The sequence below is a fragment of the Vicia villosa genome, linkage group LG5 (genome assembly GCF_029867415.1).
Source record: "Vicia villosa cultivar HV-30 ecotype Madison, WI linkage group LG5, Vvil1.0, whole genome shotgun sequence".
Classification (NCBI taxonomy): Eukaryota; Viridiplantae; Streptophyta; class Magnoliopsida; order Fabales; family Fabaceae; genus Vicia; species Vicia villosa.
This window is the reverse complement of record NC_081184.1, coordinates 93,579,331-93,604,419: the sequence shown is the minus strand read 5'-3', so window position 1 is coordinate 93,604,419 and position 25,089 is coordinate 93,579,331.

The window sequence follows — 25,089 nt, the reverse complement described above, 5'->3', positions numbered from 1 at the left end:
ATTGCTCTTCAGAAACAGACATAAGGCAAGTCACCTTCTGCTTCTCAAGATCTGAAATATCAATCTTATAAATGTTGTTCTTTCTCTTGCCTGTAAATAGGATTGAGCCATCCTTCTGACTTACAGCCTTGCAAGACTTTTGGTTGAAGATTATGTCATAACCATTGTCACTTAATTGACTTATGGACAATAAGTTATGCGCTAATCCTTCTATAAGAAGTACATTAGTTATGGAACAGAAATTATCCGTCATGTGTCGCGAGCACCCAGAGTCCAGGTACCATGACATTTTGTGCTTTGTCTTCTTTGCTGCTAAGGATATCTGCAACAGAAATTATCTTCTCCTTAGGTACCCACAGTTTCTTGGGTCCTTTCTTGTTAGTTTTCCTCAAGTTCTGATTGAACTTGGGTTTAGCATGATAAGTAACAGGAGGAACAACATGATATTCTTTAGGTTTGGCAGCCTGATATTTTTTAGGTTGTGTCACATGCTTCTTGGTGTGTGAAGTGTTAAAACTTTTGGCATGTGAAGTGAGCCTAATATCATGTGAGTGGCCATATTTGAACTGATCATACAATGGCTTGTATGTGATTTTCCAATCATCTACAGGTTCAAATTTACGTGGGATATCACCCTCATAGCCAACACCAATCCTTTTGTTTCCAGAAACACCATATATCATAGAAGCAAGATGACTTCTGCCAATACTTCTAGATAGAAACTTTCTGAAGCTCGAGTCATATTCTTTCAGAATATGATTGAGACTAGGAATGGATTTTTCTGATTCAGAAGGAGATCCAATATCTTTGGATAATTTTAAAACTTTTTCCTTCAGTTCATAATTTTCCTCTTCCAGCTTCTTAGTTTCAAATTCAAATAGCTTTTTTAGCTTTTTGTATTTGATACTAAGATGAGCCTTGAGTTCCAGAAGTTCAGTTAAACTGGAAACTAACTCTTCTCTAGATAGTTCAGAAAATACCTCTTCAGAATCTGATTCTGATGTAGATTCTGATCCGTCATCCACTGTGGCCATCAGTGCAAGGTTTGCCTGCTCGCCTTCAGAGTCTGATTCAGATTCTGATTCTGAATCATCCCATGTTGCCATAAGACCTTTCTTCTTATGAAACTTCTTCTTGGGATTCTCCTTCTGAAGTTTTGGAAATTCATTCTTGAAGTGTCCATGCTCATTGCATTCATAGCAGATGACCTTCTTCTTGTCAGATCTTCTGCTTCCAGAAGATTCTCCTCTTTCAGGCTTCTTTGAACTTCTGAAGCTCTTGAACTTCCTTTGCTTGCTCTTCCAGAGATGGTTTACCCTTCTGGAGATCATGGACAGTTCATCTTCTTCTTCTGACTCTGATTCTTCAGAATCTACTTCTTCAGCCTGAAAAGCGTTAGTGCATTTTTTATAATTAGATTTTAACGCAATAGACTTACCTTTCTTCTGAGGTTCATTAGCATCCAGCTCAATTTCATGACTCCTCAGAGCACTGATCAATTCTTCAAGAGAGACTTCATTCAGATTCTTGGCAATTTTGAAAGCAGTCACCATAGGACCCCATCTTCTTGGCAAGCTTCTGATGGTCTTCTTAACATGATCAGCCCTTGTGTATCCCTTGTCAAGAACTCTCAATCCAGCAGTTAGCATTTGAAATCTTGAGAACATCTTCTCAATATTTTCATCATCCTCCATCTTGAAGGCTTCATATTTCTGGATCAAGGCAAGAGCTTTAGTCTCCTTGACTTGGGCATTTCCTTCATGGGTCATTTTCAATGACTCATATATATCATAGGCAGTTTCCCTGTTAGATATCTTCTCATACTCAGCATGAGAGATAGCATTCAGCAAAACAGTCCTACACTTATGATGATTTTTGAATTGCTTCTTTTGATCATCATTAATTTCTTGTCTTGTAAGCTTTACACCCGTAGCTTTCACTGGATGTTTGTAACCATCCATCAGCAGATCCCATAAGTCACCATCTAGACCAAGGAAGTAACTTTCAAGTTTATCTTTCCAGTATTCAAAGTTTTCACCATCAAATACTGGTGGTCTAGTATAACCATTGTTACCATTTCCATTGTATTGCTCAGCAGAGCCAGATGTAGATGTATTTGTTGGATTTTCACCAGACATCTTGACTTAAGCGTTTTTCTCTTCCTGAATCTTTTCTAAACACGGTTAAGTGCTTGCACCTTAGAACCGGCGCTCTGATACCAATTGAAGGATAGAAAAACACTTAGAAGGGGGGGTTTGAATAAGTGTAGCTTTAAAACTTGTAAGATAAAAATAATTTGCACAATGATTTTTATCCTGGTTCGTTGTTAACTAAACTACTCCAGTCCACCCCCTTGGAGTGATTTACCTCACCTGAGGATTTAATCCACTAATCACACAAGATTACAATGGTTTTCCACTTAGACAACTTCTAAGTCTTCTAGAGTATACTGATCACAACATGATCACTCTAGGAACAATCTGCTTAGATACCCTCAAAGACTTTCTAAAGTATACTGATCAACAACCTGATCACTCTAGTTCTTACAACTTAATGTAAACAAATTCTAAGAGTTACAATGCTTCTTATAACGCTATTATCATAACTGTGATTTTCTCTTAAGTTAAAGCTTAATCTCACTAAAAAATTACAACAGCAATGTAGTGAGGTTGAAGATGAAGTTTGAGAGCTTTTTGAATTTGACAGCGTTTATGTATATTTGCGCAAGTGTTCTCTTCAGAATTTGTAACATTGCTTCTCATCAGAACTTCAATATATAGGCGTTTGAGAAGATGACCGTTGGGAGCATTTAATGCTTTGCGTATTCTGTACAACATTGCATTTAATACTTCACTCTTTTGTCAACTACCTCGAGCCTTGCTTTCGCTGTGTCTACTGACGTTGCCTTTAATAGCTACTAACGTTCCTTTTGTCAGTCAGCGTAGCCTGCCATCTTGTACTTGCTTCTGATCTGATGTTTGTGTAAACAACGTTTGAATATCATCAGAGCCAAACAGCTTGGTGCAGAGCATCTTCTTGTCTTCTGGCCTTGAAGTGCTTCTTAGCATGATACCATGAGAACTTCAGTGCTTCTGCTTCTGATCTCAAGTCCTTCTGATGCTTCCATAGACCATGTTCTGATTCTGCTTGACCATCTTCTGATGTCTTGCCAGACCATGTTCTGATGTTGCATGCTGAACCTTCTGAGTCAGTGCTTCTTGCGCTTATTTTGTGCATACTCTTCATATAATTCCTGAAAGGGAAATTTCATAGTATTAGAGTACCATATTATCTCATACAAAATTCATATACATTGTTATCATCAAAACTAAGATTATTGATCAGAACAAATCTTGTTCTAACATTAATTGCTTTGCTCTTTGAAACCAAAATTTTAGAAATGTAGAAGAAGAAGAAGAAACAAGGACTTTAGCTTGTAAATGAGCGTAGCCTTGAGAATGTTTATAAAATAGAGTAGAAAAAGACTTTTTAGAGCAAGGCAATTAGGAGCAATTACCTGGTTAGATGAAAAATATTCTTTAGCCTTTCAGGGTGAAAGGGTTTATCCACACCATAAGAGTTTAGGGAAGTCCTTTGATTTGGAGGTTAACGGGTCGTCGAATTATCGTTCGCCATAAGACTGTCTCATGCCATAGAGGGGCAGGTAGTCTAAGGGAAGGATCAGAATAGCCATCTTCGTTAGGCAACCAGAGGATACCTCAGCACTTCGTAGGCAACTTCGAGGGACGAGGTCATATTTGGTGAACCGAAGGCATCATCATTAGGGACTTATGACCTTGAGAATGAACTGAGGGCAACATTGCTCAGGTATCCTCGTATTTGAGGGACAAGGCTATTCTGTAAAAAACACAAGGCAACAGGCAACAGGCAACAAGAGGGGCACCATAAAAGGTGTGTGGGTGCGACAATCACGTGATCAGATTCAGAATAAGTTATCTTGTAATTAGGTGATTTTAATTTAATTCGGGGTTATCACTCCCTAGGATTACTAACCATGCATAAATATAAACAGTATTAAGTGCCTTCAAGGCCAAACAATACAACCTCGAAGCAATTACATAATAAATTATGGGGAAAGGGAAAAACAAACCAGGGGACCAGCAGGGCAATAGGTATGACATAAATAATAATTACAGAAAGTAAATCAAATAGGTTTTAGGGTTACCGACTATTGAGCTTTGACGGTTGGCTAACCCTGAAAATTGGAAAAGGGAGAAATAAACAGAAAGTAGTGAGTGTATGGCTAATTCAATAACAATTAAGGCTAACCCTAATTTGATGAAAAAAAGCAAAATAAAATAGAATGAATAAAAATAAATATGAAATAGGACTTAGCTTTCGATTTGATCTGATGTGGTTCGTAGTCGGGAGTAGCCTCGGGGTTAACCCTGAAAAATTGACAAAGACAGACAGAAAAGGAAGTGAGTGCAGAAAGAGTCCATTGAGTTTCGAGGACAAACCCTAATAACAATTTTATAAGGCAAACAAATATTTAAACAAAATAATAAAATCGAGACTTAGCTTCGTAATAGGCGAGGCGCATGGTCGGAAGGTGTCTGGTGATTACCCTGAAAAACTGCACAATAAGAGAAAATTTTAGTGTAGGGATTAATCTTCGTAAACCCTGATTAGGATACGAGTTAACTGTGATTAATAGAACAAATAAAAACAGATTAAAATAATACCAAGGCTAACAGAGAAAAATCGAGAGTTCAAATCAATGTATCAGTTAGATAATTGTTGGATGTAATCCCAATTATTTAATTAATAGAAACTTATTTGAAAATAAAATTGAATTTTAAGGAGAAACAACGATTATTAATAAAACGTAAATAAATCGAACTTTCGATAAAATAAGAGAAATAAATAAAATAAGTAATAAAACATTAATAAAATATAAATTTAATTAAATCAGTAAAAAGAAATAGAATAAAAACATTTATAATTAAATAAAATAAAAAATTATTAAGGAGGGACTTAGCTCATGTTCTAGTGTGGTAGGCGCTGGAGGTCCTTGGTACACCTTCATGCTGGAGAGCGTAGGATATGGACTGGCTAAGATCAAGTGGTGGAACGCTGAGGGCGTACGATGAATCAGCTTTGGATGCACGCACCGGATCTAAACATGTTTACAAGCGTGAAGGTATGGGCGACGATTCTTGATGCTCCACGGCCAGGGAATGGTTGCGTTCGCTTCTGAATGCAGAGAGGAATCTCGTTTGATACTTGGGGTCGCCTGAATTGGTCTTGAACTTTTTCTGCTATGCCACTTTTTTCACGTTTTCTTGAAGCTTTTAGCAGGACTCACTTGCTACCAAAATTACTTCCAAATTCCTCCTCTGATCATCAGGGTTAATGTATATATGTAGTAGAAGCATTAGGTCAAGTGATTGCAATCAAATGTTAGTGAACCAATGTGATTGGAATTTGGTTGAAAATCATCATCCAATCTTTCCAATTTTGGTTCAATTTTACTTTTCTCTTTCCAATTTCAATCTCCACGAAATTAGACCAAATATATTTCTCAATTGGTGATTGAATTTGGTTAAGATACTCTCCCCAATCAAATCTTTGATTTATATCATTTTTTAAATGAATAAAAATAAAAATAAAAATCATAAACTAGTGGAATTCACATTAAATCTTCTAAATAGCTTGGGTAACAAGATTGGATCATGAAAACTTGGGCCCATTTGCAAGGAAATATATTTTGAACCTTATTTGCTTCACATTTTTTTCCTCAAAATTGTCCAACTTTGACAAGGCATATCTCTCTCAATTTTTAAGATATGGAAGAATTCTAGGAATTTTTGGAAAACCTCAAGATGTCCTCTACAAGCCACTTTGGAAGCTTTTTTTCATTTGAAGAATTTATCTTGATGATATTGGCTTTGAGAAAAAACTGCTTTTGGTTGACTTTCAAAAAGGACCTATAATCTTTTGATCCATATCTCTCAAATGAAGCATTTTTAGACTTGGCATGTGAGAGACAAAGTTGTAGAGAATTCAAATTCCTTAAAATTGAGCTTTGTATGGAAAACTTCTGATGTTCCATGTGGGAGTTATGGCTGGTCAAAGTTCAGTTGACTTTCTCCTATGAAAACCCTAATTTAGAAACTTTTGGAATTGTTGATTTCTGATCTTTCCTTGATGAACCATGATCAATTCTTGATCAAATGGTGAATGATACTTCAATATAAGGATGTTGACAAAAAATCAGGAATTTTGACTGTACTTTGACCATAGTTGACTTTTAGGTCAAACAGTCGATTGTTGACTTTCTAAGCAATTGAGTGATCAACTCTTTGAATTGAGACCTGAATTTTGTCATGGAGGTAGTTTGGAATATCATAAACCATATGAGATGCACTGGAGCTTTTGATCCATTAATTTCTTCTTAGAACAACAAAACCCTAATTCTTTGAGCCTTGTTTAGGAGGGGGTGTCTTTGAGCTTTGTACCTTGATTTGAATTTGAATAGGAGAAATAGTATGGGAAAATTTTGGGGTATGACAGTTCCAATAATAAAACTTATCACCATAAAAAATTGGAGGTTTAGCCGAGTAATAATCTTTATCATTGTTTACAGCATGTGGAGGAACTCATGCCATTGTGTTTCAATAAATGAATCTTTATCTAACACGGTTAAGTGTTTGATATAACAATCAATACCAGAACCGAAGCTATGATACCACTTGAAGGTTCAATGTAACACAAGAAATAAGGCGTTTGAATTGGGTTTCAAGATTAAAACTTTTTTTAACACCAAAACACAGATTATGCAATAGCAATAGTAATAAAAGAACGTAAGTAATTTCTATCATGGTTCCCTTTTAACAAGGTTAGTCCAATCCACCCGTCAAGGTGATTTCTCCTTTTCAACAAGGACTTAATAAACTAATCAAAAAATTTGATTACAACCACAAAGACTGCAGTTAATGTCTTCTCAAAGGTCTGAATATACCCTAGTTCCGCAAGGAATTACAACTCAATGACAATCTTTCAATGACTTCTCGAGTAATCTGACTATTACCTAGTCACTCAAGGAAGTTAACCATAAGGTTAAATACAAGAATGTTTGTTTATAGAATTTCTTTTAAAATAAGCAGATGACACATAAATGAAGATCAAAATATTACACTTATATGATTTGAAATATAAAGCTCTAAGTGTTTCTCTTTCTTTGTTGTTATTCTTGAAGATCTCTCACACTTTTTTCTTTTCTTCTTGTTATGATATTCTTTTTGCCCTCTATTTACAAAGTGTAAATTTGCTTTTTCAACCTTTTGTAATAGTTCTTTTCTGATATCTCATTTGTCATTCTTTCCAAACTCACAAGTCCTCTTTATATAGGAAATAACAAATAGATCCGTTGCAGGGTTAAAGTTGGAATATCCACACAAAATATAGTCATTAATGATACTGTCCTTTTTCAAATTTTATTAGAGTAGTGGAAGGAACATATGATATTGTACTGGTTGTATACTTACCATGTATTCTTCTCATTATCTTTTAGTCAGAGGCTTCGTGTATAAGTGGATGAAGCTTGAATAGAGTTTAGAACTTGTCTTTAGATCTTGGTGAGAATGAGACTTCAAAGTCTATAAGTTCAGAGTCCAAGACTTCATATCCTATCTTAGGCATACCTCATATTCTTGAAATATTATAGTCTTGAAGTAACATATTCTATCTCAGAGTCTTTTCAAAAAGATTCTTGTCGAAGTTTTGACTAGACAAACTGGATGCTTGACTTTCATTAAAAGCATGCCTTATGATAATTCTTGATCCATAGTGCGTCTTTAATTGAGAGTCTGATTACTTCATATTTATCTTAATCTTCAGATTCTGCATATGTCGAACTTCAGATGCACCTTGTTCAGAGCCTGTTTTGCCCATGCTAGACATCTCTAGATTCAGAATATGATTTCTACTAATCTGCGCACTAAACAACATTTTAGTACAAAATGTTTCTTTATACAATGTATATTTTGTTATCATCAAAACTTAAGGATTAGTTGTAGAACCAAAGTTGTTCCAACACAAACATCTTTTCACCTAAGGAAAAAGAGGTGTTTGCAATATCACGTAATATGATGTGGATTTCACTGATAGATGCATCTCCATTCATCCTCATATTCTTAAACTTTGTGGTAAGGAGTTGTAGCCTTGACATGCAAGCTCTGGATGTACCTTCATGTGCATTTTTTAGAATTTCCCGTGCTTATTTAGCCTCTGAACATGTCTTGATCAATTTGAACATGTTCATGTCCACACCATTGAAAATAGCATTCAAAGCCTTGGAGTTTCCAGGAGCTTTATCATTTTCAACATCATTCCAATCGTCTTCTGGTTTCAAACTAGTTATAACATCTTCAGAAGAACCACTAGATGTTTCCACCCTTTTACCACAACTTTCCAAGATTTGTTGCCCATGGATTTAAGAAAGATAATCATCATAGACTTCTAATAACTATAGTTGGTGGTTTGTTGACAAATCCTCCATCTTTCATTGTGTCTATTTGAGCAGAATTTATCTTCCCTAGAGCTCACCCAATAGGTTAAGGTGTCTGCTCTGATGCCAATTGAAATTTTGTTCCTTAGAGGACAAATGTCTCACGCGATGTCCTAGCAACTGGTATGTCAAGTTAAACCAGAATCACCATAACTTGTACAAGATGATAGAGCCCAAAAGCAATAAATAACTCAACCAATTGGTAACCCAATTTGATGCAACCTACACCTACGTCTGAAGGGTTGGCTTCTAACTCAAGAAAGGAAATTCACTATTAGTAGTTTTGTAAAATTAATCTTACAAGCAACAAAAAACCCTATGTTGTTCAATGCCTCTTCCTAAAACTACCTTATGAATTTCTATTTAGGACTCCCCCTAAATATGAGACAACCTCTCACTTTCTTTTTCTCTTAAATACTAACCCCTAGTGTTTGGACTTGAACCATTAAATCCTAGTTGTAATACGGTGGGAGAAGTGACTTTTTTGAAATGTTACGGATAGTAAGAGTCGTCACCGACTTTTATTTTATCCAATTGGAAAGGCTAAAAGAACAGGAAAGACCTTTGAAAGATTTTGAGTTCGGGGGTAGGTTATACAAAGGGAAGGTGTAAGCACCCTTTGTATCCATGGTTATCCATAGGCTCTTAATTGCTTAGCTCACTTGTTTGTTTGAATTGTTTGAAAAGTGTCGTGTGTGTTTAGAAAATATTTAGATAAGAACTTTAGCTTGTGAATAAGCGTAGTCTTTTTGAAAATATTCTTTGAAAAAGAAGTGGAAAAAAAGTATTTGAAATTGACTGATGAGTAAGCATTTAAGAGAACCTACCCTAAGTTTAACTTTCCGTTCTTTAAGACTTTTGTTCGAAAGGGCTATCCATACCATAAAGAGGGTAGGTAGCCTTTTCATTGGATTTGAAAAGGGTCATCGAGGATTATCATTCGCCATAAGACTATCCCTACCATAAAGAGGACAGGTAATCTTTAGGGAAGGATATAATAGTCATTTTAGGAAACTAGTGAGGATACCTTAGCATTCAAAAGGGACGATCATCATTTAATCGAAGGCAACATCGAGGGACAAGATCGTTTTAATCGTAGGAAACTTGAAGGGACTATGATCTTTTATCAGAGGGACTATGATGATTTGAATTCGTAGGCAGCATGTGCTAAGGTATCCCTACGCTCGAAGGGACTTGACTATTTTGATCGAAAGGCAGCATAAGAGGGGAAACCTTAGGGGTGGGTGTGTGCAGCAATCACGTGTTTAGATTCGGATATTTAATCTTGATTTAGTGAGCTACGTCCAGTCATTAGTCTTGCCACTCCCTATTTTACTAACCACGCAGTTAATATATTGACGGAAAATAGATTGCGGAAAGTAAATGTCCTACTCTATTACATGGCTTTGAGGAGGGGGGTTACAATAAAAACATGTCGGGGAGATACGGAAAGTAAAGTGCGGGAAAGTAAATCCTAATTACTATTACATAAAAATTATTTGCGACTTATACACAATTTCTAGAATTTAAAATAAATAATTAATTAAAAGACAGAAATTAAGCAATCATGTGCCATTCACTAGAGTTTGAGATGAGAAGAGAATCGAAAGGACAAGTTAAGATTGGAATAAAATAAGGTTTAACTAAATTAATCTAATTATTAAACTAATCCTAATTTAATTTAAATCTAAATTAATTACCCAATTAGTTAACTAAAACCTAATTTCTAATTAATTAAAATTATTTAACCTAATTAAATTAATTAAATCAACTAATTAGTTTTAATCTAAAATTAATTAACTTTAAAAAAGAAATTAAGGAGTAAAAAAAAGAAAGAAGGAGGAAAAAAACACAAACAAAGCAACCAAGGCTGTTGGGCGTGAGATCCAATGCTGGTGAGTCTTGTAGGTGTATGGTGGAACGCGTTCTGATCCATCAGATATGAGCTCGTTAGAGATCCACCGGTCACGATCTGGAAGCGTATCATGAATGTATGCAACTGCGTGTATTGGATCTGAAACAAAGAAAACCAAAACAAAAAACGTAACACGCCTGGGTTCGAACCCAGGCCTCTAAGGATAACACCCATTGCTTTCTGCCAGTTGTGCTGAGCCATTGGTTTGATAATAAAATAAACGCAATAAAATATTAATGAAAGCATAGGGTTATGGGCAAACGCGCACGTGGGACCCAGTATAACGCCGCTGGCCAATAGCGTATGGAGAGCCGAAGTGGAATCTTTGACTGGGGAATGGGAGTGCGTGGAACAGCCACGCATGTGGTCAAATATTCCCCAGGGACTGTTCATCATCACTTTCGTTCCTCCTGCGGATTCTTTTACGGATTTTGCTATGCATTTACCTGTGAATTTTGCTTTGATTCCCCATGGGTATTCCTGCAATCTTGGAACCTGCAAACCACCACAAATAAATAGCAAAGACTAACCCTATTCCCCTAAATTGGACCTTTTGAGTCCATTGGTGATATTGGCTTGGTCTATAACGGCTTGCAAGTATGAAAACGAAACCAAATAACTTCCATGCCCTAACAATGGTGGATTTCATTCTAGGCCATGCAGCTTTGATCCAAGGGTCCAAATCTCTTCTAATATGTGTCAGAAACTCAATTAAACCATTAGTTTGGATTGGAACACAAGTACATGCAAAAAACGAAAAAAATCAAAATATGGAAGAATATGCAAATCGTGAAATACATGTTTTATGCATTATAGGGCCTATCCTATGGTGCATCCTCCCCTTATATTACCTCCACAATTGATTGGAACAGTTGTTTTAACTTGGAACTTCTTTGAATAAAGAAAACGAACCTTGCACCTTCCTTTGATATTTTTTCTCTTTCAAACCCTAATGTTTCTCCACCAAATTTCGTCCCTTTTTAGTCTGCATGGCTTCCCCTTATATACTAGAAGAGGTTAGGGTTATATGTTTGATTCCAATCTTGAGCAATCATGTTTGAATATTTGATTGAAAAAATCTCATGAAACTTGCTATTTTTGGAGCACAATTTCCTTCCAATCAAATTACATGATTCCTATTAATTTAGAGATTTGATTTTGGCTGGAAAATGAGCTCACACGCATGAATACAATCTTTTTTTTTTATTTTAATTTATTTTAACTTATATTGAATAAAATCAAAAATAAATAAAAATAACAACATTAGCCATGCACCAATGAAATTCCTTGGCCCTCAAGATCCTCTTTGACTGATTATATTATGATTCATGCATCTAAAAAGATTCATTTGTGATTTATTTAATTTATTTTGATTTAATTTGATTTTATGTGAATAAATTCAAAATTAAATAAACTAAAATCACAAAATAGATGGGGATTGGCTTATGGGCCTCCTATAAGCTTATAATCACGTAGGAATCTCAAAATTATAGGCCCATTACTCAAAAGTATGAATTTTGTCAATTATGGTTTCATGTATTCTTCAAAATTTTGCCAACTACAACAAACCATAACTCCTTCAATATTTATCATATGAAGAGGTTCTAGGACTTTTTGGAAAGCCCATGATGTCTTCTACAACCTCCTTTGGAACATATTTTGCATTTGAGGATTTTATTCTGGACATATAGCTTCTGACAAAAAAACAGCTTTTTGCGAGCTTCTAGAAGGACCTGTAATGTTTTGGCTCATATCTCCCAAATGAAGCATTTTTGTTCTTGGAATTAGAGGGGAAAAGTTGTAGAGAATTCAATTTCCTTCAAATTAGGCTTTGGTTGGGAAATTTCTGATGTTCCATGTGAAAGTTATGGCTGGTTAAAGTTCAATTGACTTTTCTCCTTAAAACCCTAATTTAGAAACTTTTCTTTTTGATGATTTTTGAGCTTTTCCTGATGAATCATGACCAAATTTTGATCAAATGATGAATTTTACTTCAAAATATTGATGTTGACAAAAAAAATCAAGAGTTTTGACGGTGATTTGACCATAACTAGTCGAGTGTTGACCATTTGAGCAGTTGAATGAGCAATCTTGGGAATCAGAGCTTGGAAATTGATGTGAGGGTTCTTTGAGGCATATGGGAAACCATAGGGTGTACTTGAGGTGTCAAAACCCGATTTTACTTTGAGAGAATCAAAACCCTAATTGGAGGGTTGTTGTTCAGGAGACAGGTAACTGAGTTTATCCCTCAGTGCTAGAGCCAAATTATTTGAAATATGATGGGAAAATTTTTGGGTATGACAGTTGTCCCTGTTCAATCTTCTTAAACCTGAGGATGTAGAGTGGTTTGTATGCCAATCGGTATCTGAAGGTGGAAGAGGATTGAACACTAGAATACCCAGAAATTTGCGCTTGCTGGTACCTGAACGTGTGTCGGGGATGGGCTTAGAGATGCCATCAGCAGAAAATATGAAGTGGGCTTAAGGATGCCACCTAACTTGTTAGATTGGTTTGAAGGTCGATCGTCTCAGCACCGTGTATATTAACTGATTTAGATCTTGAGAAGATGATCGTCTCTACCGTTGTGATGATAGATTTAGATCTTGGATCGTCGATCGTCTCAGTACCGTGTATAGTAACTTATTTAGATCTTGAGAAGATGATCGTCTCTACCATTGTGATGATAGATTTAGATCTTGGATCGTCGATCGTCTCGGTACCGTGTATAGTAACTGATTTAGATCTTAGATAAGTTGATCGTCTCAGCGCCGTGTATAGCCACCGATTTATATCTTGGAATGATCGTCTCGGCACCTTGTGGGGTAACCAATTTAGATCTTGTAATGTCAATCGTCTCAGCACCTTGTGGGGTAACCAATTTTGATCTTGGAATGTTGATCGTCTCAGCACCGTGTATAGCCACTGATTTAGATCTTGGAATGATCGTCTCCACCGTTTGTATTGATGAATTTAGATCTTGGTTTGTTGATCGTCTCGGCACCTTGTGGGGTAACCAATTTAGATCTTGTAATGTCGATCGTCTCAGTACCTTGTGTAGTAACTGATTTAGATCTTGGAATGATCGTCTCCACCATTTGTATTGATGAATTTAGATCTTGGATTGTTGATCGTCTCGGCACCTTATGGGGTAACCAATTTAGATCTTTGAAAATTAGAGATATTGTTTATCTGCTTGTACATGTATCCTGAAAAAGGTAAAGTTAGTCTTTATGCAATATCATGATGCATGTATTATGTGATGAGTCTCTCAAAATAAATATGAAACTTGTATGTTATGTATGAATTTATTATGATATATGATGTATGAACATGATTTATGCTATCTGGAGTATATTAGTGATTTTTCTTGATTGAGAAAATAAATCTCCATATCATTGTGATTTTGATGTCTGGTCTTGTTTTGAAGATGCTCAGCTGGGGATTTATGATTTCTGCTTGGGGATGAGAGCCATTTGAATTATTGATCTTGATGTACCCTGACTAGGGATAAGAGAGATGAATAACCCTGTTTGGAGAAGAGAAAAGTGTTGGGGAACCGGCAGTGTCGAAGATGTAAACTTCGTTGAGGAACTAAGTCTCTGTTGGAACGAGAACATTTGAAGATATCTTCTTAAGGATTACTCTGTGGGGATATGATCTTGTGAAACCGGCTTTGTGGGAAGACATGGATGCCTTGAATGTTGCCCCCAGTGGTTATAGTAACAGTCATTCCTGGACTTGTATTAATTGGGGCACACAAATGAGTGTTGGTTGAAGTGTCAAACATGCCTTACATAGCTTTTCCCCAGCTAGTAGGGACTTTGGAGAGATTCTCCTTGTGAGGACTTTCTTGGATATATACTATGGGTGATGCCCCTAGTAATCATAAATTGAGGACAGTGCCTCTGATTAATTAGGAAGTAGCTTCAGACACATTTTGGTGCATGCCCCTGATTGTTCGATGTTCCTGAGAGATTCTTTGAATCTGGACCTAATTGCCCCAGGTTGATTAGACAAAGCATGTCGTGCCCCTTGTGTAGCAACCTGCCCTAAAATTGAAGGTTTAGAGTCGCCACCTATTCTGAAGGGCGAATAGGAAACCCTACGAAGTTAAAAGATTCGGGGTAAGTTATTATAATCAGGTCGAGGGAAGGTGTTAGGCACCCTCAACCCTTTCCTAAGGTTTGTATCTAAGTTTAAGGCTTATGGCTAAAATATTTAGGATAATAGCTAAAGAAGTGAAAAGGGCAAAATTGAGAGTTGAAGTGAATTGAGATTTTAGGGAGGGGGACTCGCCTTGGTTATCCAAGTGCCTACGTATCTCCTTATGGAGAATCAGAGTCAACGTAGTTCGGGCACAGGGTTGTAAGCCTTAGAATTAGAATTTTGTGGTTTGAAATTGTTTAAAGGCTTTTTGAGTGGCCTATCGTAGTTTTGAATTTGATTTGAAGATGAAAAAATTTTTGAGGTTTGGCATACAACCCTGATTTGATATGACACCGTTAGATGCGATGACCAATAGATTTGGTCAGTATAGCTAACAGATTAATGGGGCATTGCTGGTTACTCAGATCGATAGATTCGATCGTCGAGGGCAGCAAATTAAATGTGTTTTAAATTTTATGTATTTTTTATCTCTCGTCTAATGCGACTAATAGCTTTAGTCGGGTCGAGGAGAGAATTAGTAAGAATTAATTAAATTATTATTCACAAATAAATTAAATTAATCAAAATTATTCCTCGCCTAATGCGACTAATAGGTATAGTCGGTTCGGGGAGAAAATTAGCTTTGAATTACCAAGAAAAGAGTAATTAAACAATTAAACCCTTTTTTACAAAAATCAATTAATTAAAAATTATACCATTTTTTCTATGTTGCGTGGGGGTGTAGATTGTTAAAGTTAGTGATTAAGGGTGTGGATATCAAAGGGCCAGGCCCATTAGTATTTTAGATCCGTTAGGATCCTATGCGACGCAGGTGCACGCGCTGGAGTGTGTTACAGGGTATGAGACGTTAGATCTGGACCTAAGTTGATCGAATGGTCTGCATGCGTGTGTGATCAGGGAATACAATATGGAAGGCACACTGGATCATGTCCAGTAATGCTGCCAAGTGGCCATGAGAGGCCAAATGGCATTGATCTAACGGCGAGGGAAAATCGGATCCATCAAAGCAAAAGAGAGGAGGGATTTTCATTTTTCCAGATCCACTCTCTCTCTTTCTCGTTATCTCTCTCAAGCTCTCTCTCTCTCTAAAGCCCTCTTTCAAGAACACATGCCCAGAAAACACCCCACCCCACCATGAGCCACCCTTAGCCCCACCGCAAAACCCAGTTCCTGATGAAGATTCCAACGAATCTTCATCGTCCCCACCCCAAACATTCATACCCGAATTCAGTTCTTACCCGGATTGATGAAGATCTTCATCCCCTCCACCCCCACGTTCATACAAACCCAGATTTCAACAACATAAACAACAAAAAAACTTCCAGAATGCAAATCGATAACGCAAACACACATGCAAATTGGAAACACCAAATCAAAACCTAAAGCTAAGTTCAAATCTTAGTTACCCTTTATCTTCAATTTCTGGATCGTGTATGCTCCCCCTCACTAATCTCTTGTTCTCTCTCTTTTCGCAGGTTTGAAGATGAAGGTGAAACTTCTGTTCGCGGCCAAGAACTTTAGGGTTTCTCCAAATTTCTCCGAATCCCTTTTCTTTTCTTCTCCTTTTTCTTTTATAAGTTTAGGGTTTCTATTTGTTAGGAAATATTAGATTAGATTGATTAGGTTTTCATTTGTTTTCCGGATTTGATTTTGTAATTATCATTGATTGATTTAAATAAAATCTTTTATTTGATTTAAGTTTGATTTGATTTCCGATTTAGTTATTATTTGATTGTGTTTGATTCAATCTGAAGATTTGATTAAGCTTGGGCCTGGGCGAAAATGGGAGCTAGGGTTTGTGTGTTGCAGCGGCGCCTAAGGAAGGGAGGAGGAAGATGATGAATAGTGGCCGGGTCGATTTGACCCGGTCCACTCCCTGGTCCATACGTGACCCAATCATGATAGGCCCATTGACTTTTTTTTTGCTATTGTTTTGTGGTCCAACAAAATAACAAAACGACAACAACAAAAAACCAAATAGCTTCAATTAATTAGTTAATTAATCAGTAAAAACAAACTAATTAACTAATAATATTAATAATTAAAATTAATAAAAACCCTAATAAGAATGATTAATCTTAATATAATTGAACTCCTATTTATTTAGAAACAAAATTATATAATAATCCTATCAATAATAATCCAAGTAGTTATTAATAATAATAATATTATTTAATAGAAAAATGAAAAATTTGTAATAAAAATGAGTAAATGACTAGAAACAAATGGGCCAAAATGAATTGGACCTTGAATATTTGCTATTCACACTATACTTATTTTAAACACATTTTTATGGGAGTTTTATAGGAGAGCGAGTTTAATAATAGGTATGTTAAACCCTATGGCTCCTAATTTTTAACGCCCTTAATAAATGGACAGATGCAAATTATATCGGGTTAATTTTGGGGTATGACAGCTGCCCCTATTTAATTATCTTGGATTGAATGGCGTGAGAATACGCAGGTCTCACGCTTTTCAAATCGAAGAGTTATTAAATAATGGAAGACCCCTAAATTTACCTTGTGCTTGAGTGTGAGAGAAAGGAAATGTCCTGCTAAAGCCTGAGTCTTACATAGCGAGGACTCGCCATTAATTATGATCAGCTTGCTATATTGCTAACAAGCTTTCGCAGTTTGTGAACCCTAGTTACTATGGTTGTAGTAAGTTTCCGTAGTTTGTGAACCCCAAAGGATCACTTGCTATAGTTTTAGCAAGTTCACCTGCACCAATAGGACCACTTGTCATAGCTCTGGCAAGCTCACCTGCACCATTTGGATCATCTGTCCTGGTTCAGACAGATTTCACCTACACCGTTGGATCATTTGCCCCAGTTCGGACAAATTTCACCTACACCATTGGATCATTTGCCCTAGTTCAGACAAATTTCACCTACACCATCGGATCATTTGCCCTAGTTCGGACAAATTTCACCTACACCATTTGGATTGCTTACCCTAGTTCGGGCTAGTTCACCTGCACCATTTGGATCATTTGTCCTAGTTCGGACAAATTTCACCTGCACCATTAGGATTGCTTACCCTGGTTCGGGCAAGTTCACCTGCGTAGAAGTTTGTTTTGTAAATGCGTATGCATCATGCGTATGCATTATGCGCATGCATATGCTCCTGTTGTTTGTATATTGTATATGTATGAATGTTTACACGTGTGAATGTTGCGTGTATGCAAATGAGTTTGTATGATAACCCCGACACCTTATCTCCTTATCACCCATTGCCTTTGTTTAACCCCTTTTGAAATGTTCGCGAATCCTAGTTCGGATTGTATTTGAATGATCCATTGATATTATCCTTCGTGAAAGAGTTATGGTAGATCAGAATGATCGCAGCGTAGGGCATATGTAGCCTTCCGGAGATTTCGTAGTTTTATCCTATTGCTTTTGTATTGAAAGTTTGCAAGTTTCTCATATTAAATCCAAGTTAAAGCTTATGAAAATAATTTATCCTTTGCAAATGGTATTGAAATGAGAGAGAAAGCGTAGTATGCAAGAAAGGAAGCTTTTATTGATATTGCCTTGAATTGGCGAGTGTACAAAAATGCGAGAAACGAAAATGACAAAATAGAAATGATATTAATACTGTCGTTGCTCCTTTGTTATCGAGGGTCCCGGTAATCCTTCGACCTTAGAAGTAGATGATTGCACGAATCCTTATCCTTCGTAGTTTTCCTTTGGCTTATAGCCAGTAATCCTGCCTTTGCTAGGCGTAATACTTCTTGACCGCATCAGAGTTAATTGGGTGCGGTAGCTCATCCCCATCCATTGTAGTGAGGACTAATGCTCCTCCTGAGAACACCGTTTTTACAATATATGGACCTTCGTAGTTAGGTGTCCATTTTCCACGGGCGTCAAGTCGGGGTAGTAGGATTTTCTTGAGGACGATATCACCTTCTTTGTAAGTTCGAGGACGGACCTTTTTATCGAACGCCTTTTTCATCCTTTTCTGATAGAGTTGCCCGTGACACAAAGTCGTCAGTCGCTTTTCTTCAACGAGATTAAGCTGATCAAAACGATTTTTTACCCATTCTGATTCTTCTAACTTTGTGTCAGCCAGGACCCTTAATGAAGGAATCTCCACTTCGATAGGGAGCACTGCTTCCATACCGTAAACCAAAGAGAATGGTGTTGCTCCTGTAGATGTGCGCACCGAGGTTCTGTAACCGTGTAGGGCGAAGGGAAGCATTTCGTGCCAATCCTTGTATGCTTTCACCATCTTTTGTATTATCTTTTTGATATTCTTATTTGCAGCCTCAACAGAGCCATTCATCTTAGGCCTGTATGGTGAAGAATTGTGGTGTTCAATTTTGAACTCCTCGCACAGATCCCTCATCATGTTGTTGTTTAGATTCGACCCGTTGTCGGTGATAATCCTATTTGGAACCCCATACCGACATATGATGTTATGCTTGATGAATCGAGTGACTACTTGTCTCATCACGTTGGTGTAAGAGGCAGCTTCAACCCATTTGGTGAAATAATCTATGGCAACCAATATGAATCGGTGACCGTTGGAAGCTTTCGGTTCGATCATCCCTATCATGTCAATCCCCCACATTGCAAATGGCCACGGTGAACTCAGGACGTTCAACGGATTTGGCGGTATATGTACTTTGTCAGCATATATTTGGCATTTGTGACATGTTCTTGCATGTTGGAAACAGTCTGCTTTCCATTGTTAACCAGTAATACCCTGCTCGTAATATTTTTCTCGCCATTGAGTGTCCATTTGCATGAGTTCCGAAGGTTCCTTCGTGTACTTCTCTGATAATATCCTTGGCCTCATTTTTATCCACACACCTTAGTAACACCGAGTCGTAATTTCGTTTGTATAGGATATTTCCGCTCAGGAAGAACTTAGATGCCAATCTCCTTAGTGTCTTTTTATCAATCGTAGAGGCGTTCTCCGGGTATTCTTGTTTCTCCAAGTACCTTTTGATATCGTGGTACCATGGTTTATTGTCAAACTGCTCCTCGATTGTGAGACAATAAGCAGGCTCATCAAAGTGTCTGACCGTTATCCGTGGTTCATGGTTTGGCCAAGTCACCTTGAACATAGAGGAAAGCGTTGCTAATGCATCAGCCATTTGATTTTCTTCCCTTGGGATATGAGTAAAAGTGATTGTCTCAAACTCAGCCATTAACTCCAGTATAAGGTCTCGATATGGGATTAGCTTTGAATCTCGAGTATCCCATTCTTTATTGACTTGGTGGATTAACAGTGCTGAATCCCCGTACACCTCGAGTAGTTTAATCCTTAGATCGATTGCAACTTCTAACCCCAATATGCATGCTTCATATTCTGCAATGGTGTTGGTGCAGTCAAAGCATAGTCTCGCAGTGAAGGGTAAGTGTTGATTGTCGGGAGACGTCAAGACTGCCCCTATACCATGTCCTAGTGCATTTGAAGCGTCGTCGAACATAAGTGTCCATATTGCCCCTGGTTCAGGTCCTTCGTCGGGGCCTGGTATTTCGTAGCCCTTACCACCATGATATCTTCATCAGGGAAGTCGAACTTCATATACTGGTATTCTTCGAGGGGTTGATGAGCAAGATGTTCTGCCAGTACACTCCCTTTTATCGCCTTTTGGGTGACGTATTGTATGTCGTATTCTGACAATAACATTTGCCATCTTGCGATTCTACCCGTGAGAGCCTGTTTTTCGAACACGTATTTCAACGGATCCATCCTCGATATCAACCATGTGGAATGGTTCAGCATATATTGCCTTAGACGTTTGGAGGCCCATGCTAGGGCACAACATGTCTTTTCCAATGGTGAATATCGAGATTCGCAATCCGTGAATTTCTTGCTAAGGTAGTAAATAGTGTGTTCCTTTCTGCTAGTTTCATCCTGTTGCCCCAGTACACACCCCATAGACCTTTCGAGAACTGTGAGATACATGATCAGTGGTCTCCCCGGTACAGGAGGTAGGAGTATCGGTGGCTCTTGCAAGTAACTCTTTATAGTTTCGAAGGCTACTTGACAATCGTCATTCCACTTGATAGGTTGATCTTTCCTGAGCAGCTTGAATATAGGCTCACACGTAGCCGTTAGATGTGAAATAAACCTTAAGATGTAATTCAATCGACCCAAGAACCCTCGAACCTCTTTTTCCGTCCTTGGAACAGGCATTGCTTGTATAGCTTTTACCTTGTCGGGATCAACCTCTATGCCTCGTTGGCTCACAATGAATCCCAACAGATTTCCTGACCTTACACCAAATGTACACTTGTTCGGGTTTAACCTCAGCTTGAACTTCTTTAAACGCTCGAACAACTTCTGCAGGTGTGTGATATGCTCTTCTTCTGTGCAAGACTTGGCAATCATATCGTCTACATATACTTCGACCTCCTTGTGAATCATGTCATGGAACAGTGTGACCATGGCTCTTTGATATGTTGCCCCTGCGTTTCGAAACCCAAAAGGCATTACTTTGTAACAGAAGGTGCCCCAGGATGTCATGAAGGTTGTCTTCTCCATATCCTCGGGAGCCATTTTGATCTGATTATACCCGGAGAACCCATCCATAAAGGAAAACACCGAAGCTTGCGTTGTATTATCCACTAAGACATCTATGTGTGGTAGTGGAATGTCGTCTTTCAGACTTGCTTTGTTTAGATCCCTGTAATCCACACACATGCGTACCTTCCCGTCTTTCTTAGGAATTGGCACTATGTTGGCAATCCATGGTGGATAGTCAACAATAGCAAGAAACCCGACGTCGAACTGTTTGAGCACCTCTTCTCTGATTTTATTATCCATATCCAGTCGAACCCTTCTGCGCTTTTTGTCTGACCGGTGCACACCCTTCTTTGAGCGGTAACCTATGCACGACGATATCTGTATCCAATCCCGGCATGTCACGGTATGACCAAGCAAATATTTCTGCATCCTCGTGGAGGAGCTTGATTAGCGTTGCTTTCACGTCCTCATTCAGCGTTGCCCCAATCTTGATTTCCTTGGGTTCTTTGTCTGTACCCAAGTTTATGATTTCAATGGCCTCCTGAGGAGGGAGCATGCTTTTGGATTCTTTGTCCATTAACCTTGACAACTCTTCTGGAAGTTCATCGTCTTCCTCATCCCCTTCTTCGGACTGATTAGCGAGAGCCTCGAGTTTGTATAGAGTTTCAGCAGTATTGTTATCGGTAGTGTTAGAAGGTGATCTGCACACGTTTTATGTTTTGTTTTTAGTATGCAGATATGAATGTGCCTATTTTGTGCAAGAAATTTATTTGTCATTTTTGAAAGGAAAAGATTTAAATGCGAGAAAAGACAATGTTTCCGATACCAAATGCAAAGAAAATTTTATTAATAAACTTTTAAACTTGAAAGTAAATGGGGCCCTTACAAACCAACTCTATGCTTCGGGCGAGGCATGAGCGTTATTGTTTTTTCTTTATTTGAAAGGGAAATAAAACACACAAAAGCAAATTACTTCGAAATAAAACTATCTCCGGTATCTCCAGGCTTGTCCAATTCTGAAGTTGTTCTCCTGGTCTGACCCTTCGAATGAAATTGGACGTTCCCTCCTTAGAATCCTTGTTGGATACCATAGCCACATGTTCATACCCGCCTGTTATGAAAGTCTGCATAATCGGGGGAAATTGTTGTCCCTCCTTCACAGTGCTTGTGACCTTTGATGGTCGGTATCCTAGCCCTAGGCGATCCTTCTTCTCTAATATCTCTGGTACTTTGCCCCAGCCTTCTACATTCAAGTCTTGTAGATCTCTCCAGGATGTTACCGCCCTTCGCACTTTCTCCACAGGTAGTGTGACAGCGTTGCAATCTCCAATGCCTGGAATGCAGTCTCCAGTGCCCCTTCTCCAACCTCAATGCACTTGTATGAATCCAGGTTGCTGACAAATATATCTTATTCTCCGTTGATAGTCACTATGGAATTCCCATCCACAAATTTTATCTTCTGATGGAGGGTGGAGGTGACTGCCCCAGCTGCGTGAATCCAAGGACGCCCTAGTAGGCAGGTATAAGCTGGTTCAATCTCCATCACTTGGAAATTGATGCAGAAGGTATGAGGACCAACTATGACAGGAAGATCTACTTCTCCAAATACCGGACTCTGCGATCCATCAAAAGCTTTAACCACCAGACAACTTGGTCTAACCACAAGACCCTCCAAAGCTATTTTATCCAGTGTAGCCTTTGGCATCACATTTAATGATGAACCTGTGTCGATTAGAACTCTGGCCAGATGAGCCTTTCCACATTGTATAGAGATATGTAAGGCTTTATTGTGCGCCTTTCCCTATGGAGGTAACTCATGATCACTGAAACCCAGGCATGCCCCAGCAGTTAGATTAGCCACCATTCCGTCAAACTGATTGACTGTAATGTCTTTAGTTACATGGGCGGCATTCAGAATCTTCATTAAGGCGTCTCGGTGCCTCTCGGAGTGTACCAGCAATGATAGGAGTGATATTTTAGATGGTGTCTGTTGTAACTGATCCACCACCCTATAGTCGCTCTTCTTGATTAAAGCAAGAAACTCTTCAGCATCCATATTATTAGCTTCTTTATCCTTGGGCTCAGCCTCGTTATTTGGTCTCACAACAGCTTGATCACCAGATTGTGTCAAGTTTTCATTAGACGTTGGTTGCGCTTGTGCAGTTTTGAATATGCGACCACTACGGGTCATGCCCCCAGGCCCAACAATACTTGATACAGCAGTATTGGTATCAGAATTGTACTCCCATGGTACTGCTTTCATCTTGTCCAAAGGGTATGGTTCTTTGATCGGGATGATCCTAGTGTGCTCTTGCATAGGTATCATCAATGGTGGTCTAGAACACGGGATGATTAGTGGCTTTCTTGCCCCTTGAGCGGGTATTATTAATGGCTCGTTCCTATCCACCATAGCCACATACTCTTCCTCAGAATATTCTTTCAGCTGAATCAATCCTTGATCCATGAGTCTTTGCAGAGTGTCTTTAAAAGCCTCGTTGTGTTCTAAGACGAACCCCTTTATAAGTAGATACCTCTTAAGTGCATCTACGGGGGAGCTTCTTTGTTGAACCAACTCCTGCTCAGTAACGACCTCAATTGCATTGACTGCGCCATCATGGTGAGGCATAGGATTTGTTTTCACATTAGGTTTGTCAAAGGCGATTGCCCCTGACTCTATCAGATCCTGAACTATGTGTTTGAAAGCCCAGCATTTCTCCAAGGTGTGTCCGGGAGAATTCGCGTGAAATTCACATCTTTCATTAGCTTTATAATTGGGTATGACCTTGCCTGGAGGAGGAGGTGCCAATGATTTGATTTCTACCAAGGCCTCACTTATCAAATATCTCAGTATCTCCTTTTTAGAAGTAGGCAAAGGATCGAATCTCCTTTGATGACCTTGGAACCGGTTTTGTTGCGGTGGGAATGACATGGGAGGTCTAGTTTCCTGATGTACCACTGCATTAGTCTCCCCTTCCTTCTTCTTTGCGAAGGTGGGAGTGGACCTCTTTGACTGATAAGATCCAGATGATGCCCATTGTATCTTCCCATTTTTGATTCCGTTCTCGATCCTTTCACCGATAACCACTAAGTCTGAAAATCCTGAAGATACGCTTCCGACCATTTTGTCGTAGTATGGTCCTTGTAAAGTAGCCATGAACATGTCTACCAGCTCCTTCTCCAATAGGGGAGGTTGGACTCGGGAAGCCATTTCCCTCCACCTCTGGGCGTACTCTTTGAACGATTCCTCTTTCTTTTGTGACAAATTTTGGAGTTGCATCCGATTAGGTGCCATTTCCAAATTGTACTTGTATTGCTTCAGGAACGTATTAGCAAGGTCATTCCAGCTTCGGATATAGGACTTCTCTAGTTGCATGTACCAGTCAACAGACGCTTCGCTTAAGCTATCTTGGAAAAAATGAATCATCAGCTTTTGATCATGAGCATATGCAGCCATTTTTTGCACATACATGCGCAAGTGATTCCTTGGACACGTGAGCCCTTTGTACTTTTCAAATTTTGGAACCTTGAACTTTTATGGAATAATCAGATATGGGACTAAACTCATTTCAAAGGTGTCCACATCGAAGGCATCATACCCTTCTACAACTTTTAATCTCTCTTCCAACGCCTTGATTTGTCCACTATCCTTAGAATCCTCCCCAATGTTAGTGGAAGTCAGCTTGGGTTGAGGGACTTGGTTTGTGTCATCAGTGTCCCCATATTGTAGATCCAAGTAGTCTTCATCCCTAAGAGGATTGTTGACAGGAATGCGAACTGTGCGAGATGTCCCTTCCTTCTGAGCAGCAGGAATAAATCCTTCTTGAGAGGCTTCTCCCTCTTCATGGGTCGTAGAGACCTTCTTAAAGGAGTGAGCCTTTGTCTTGTGAGGGTCATGGCCTTGAACATATCCTAACAATGGGTTGCCATCGTTCGGTATCTCCTCATACTGGTCTTGAACTTCCTTAGCCTTGTCCTGCTTATCCTTGAGATCTTTC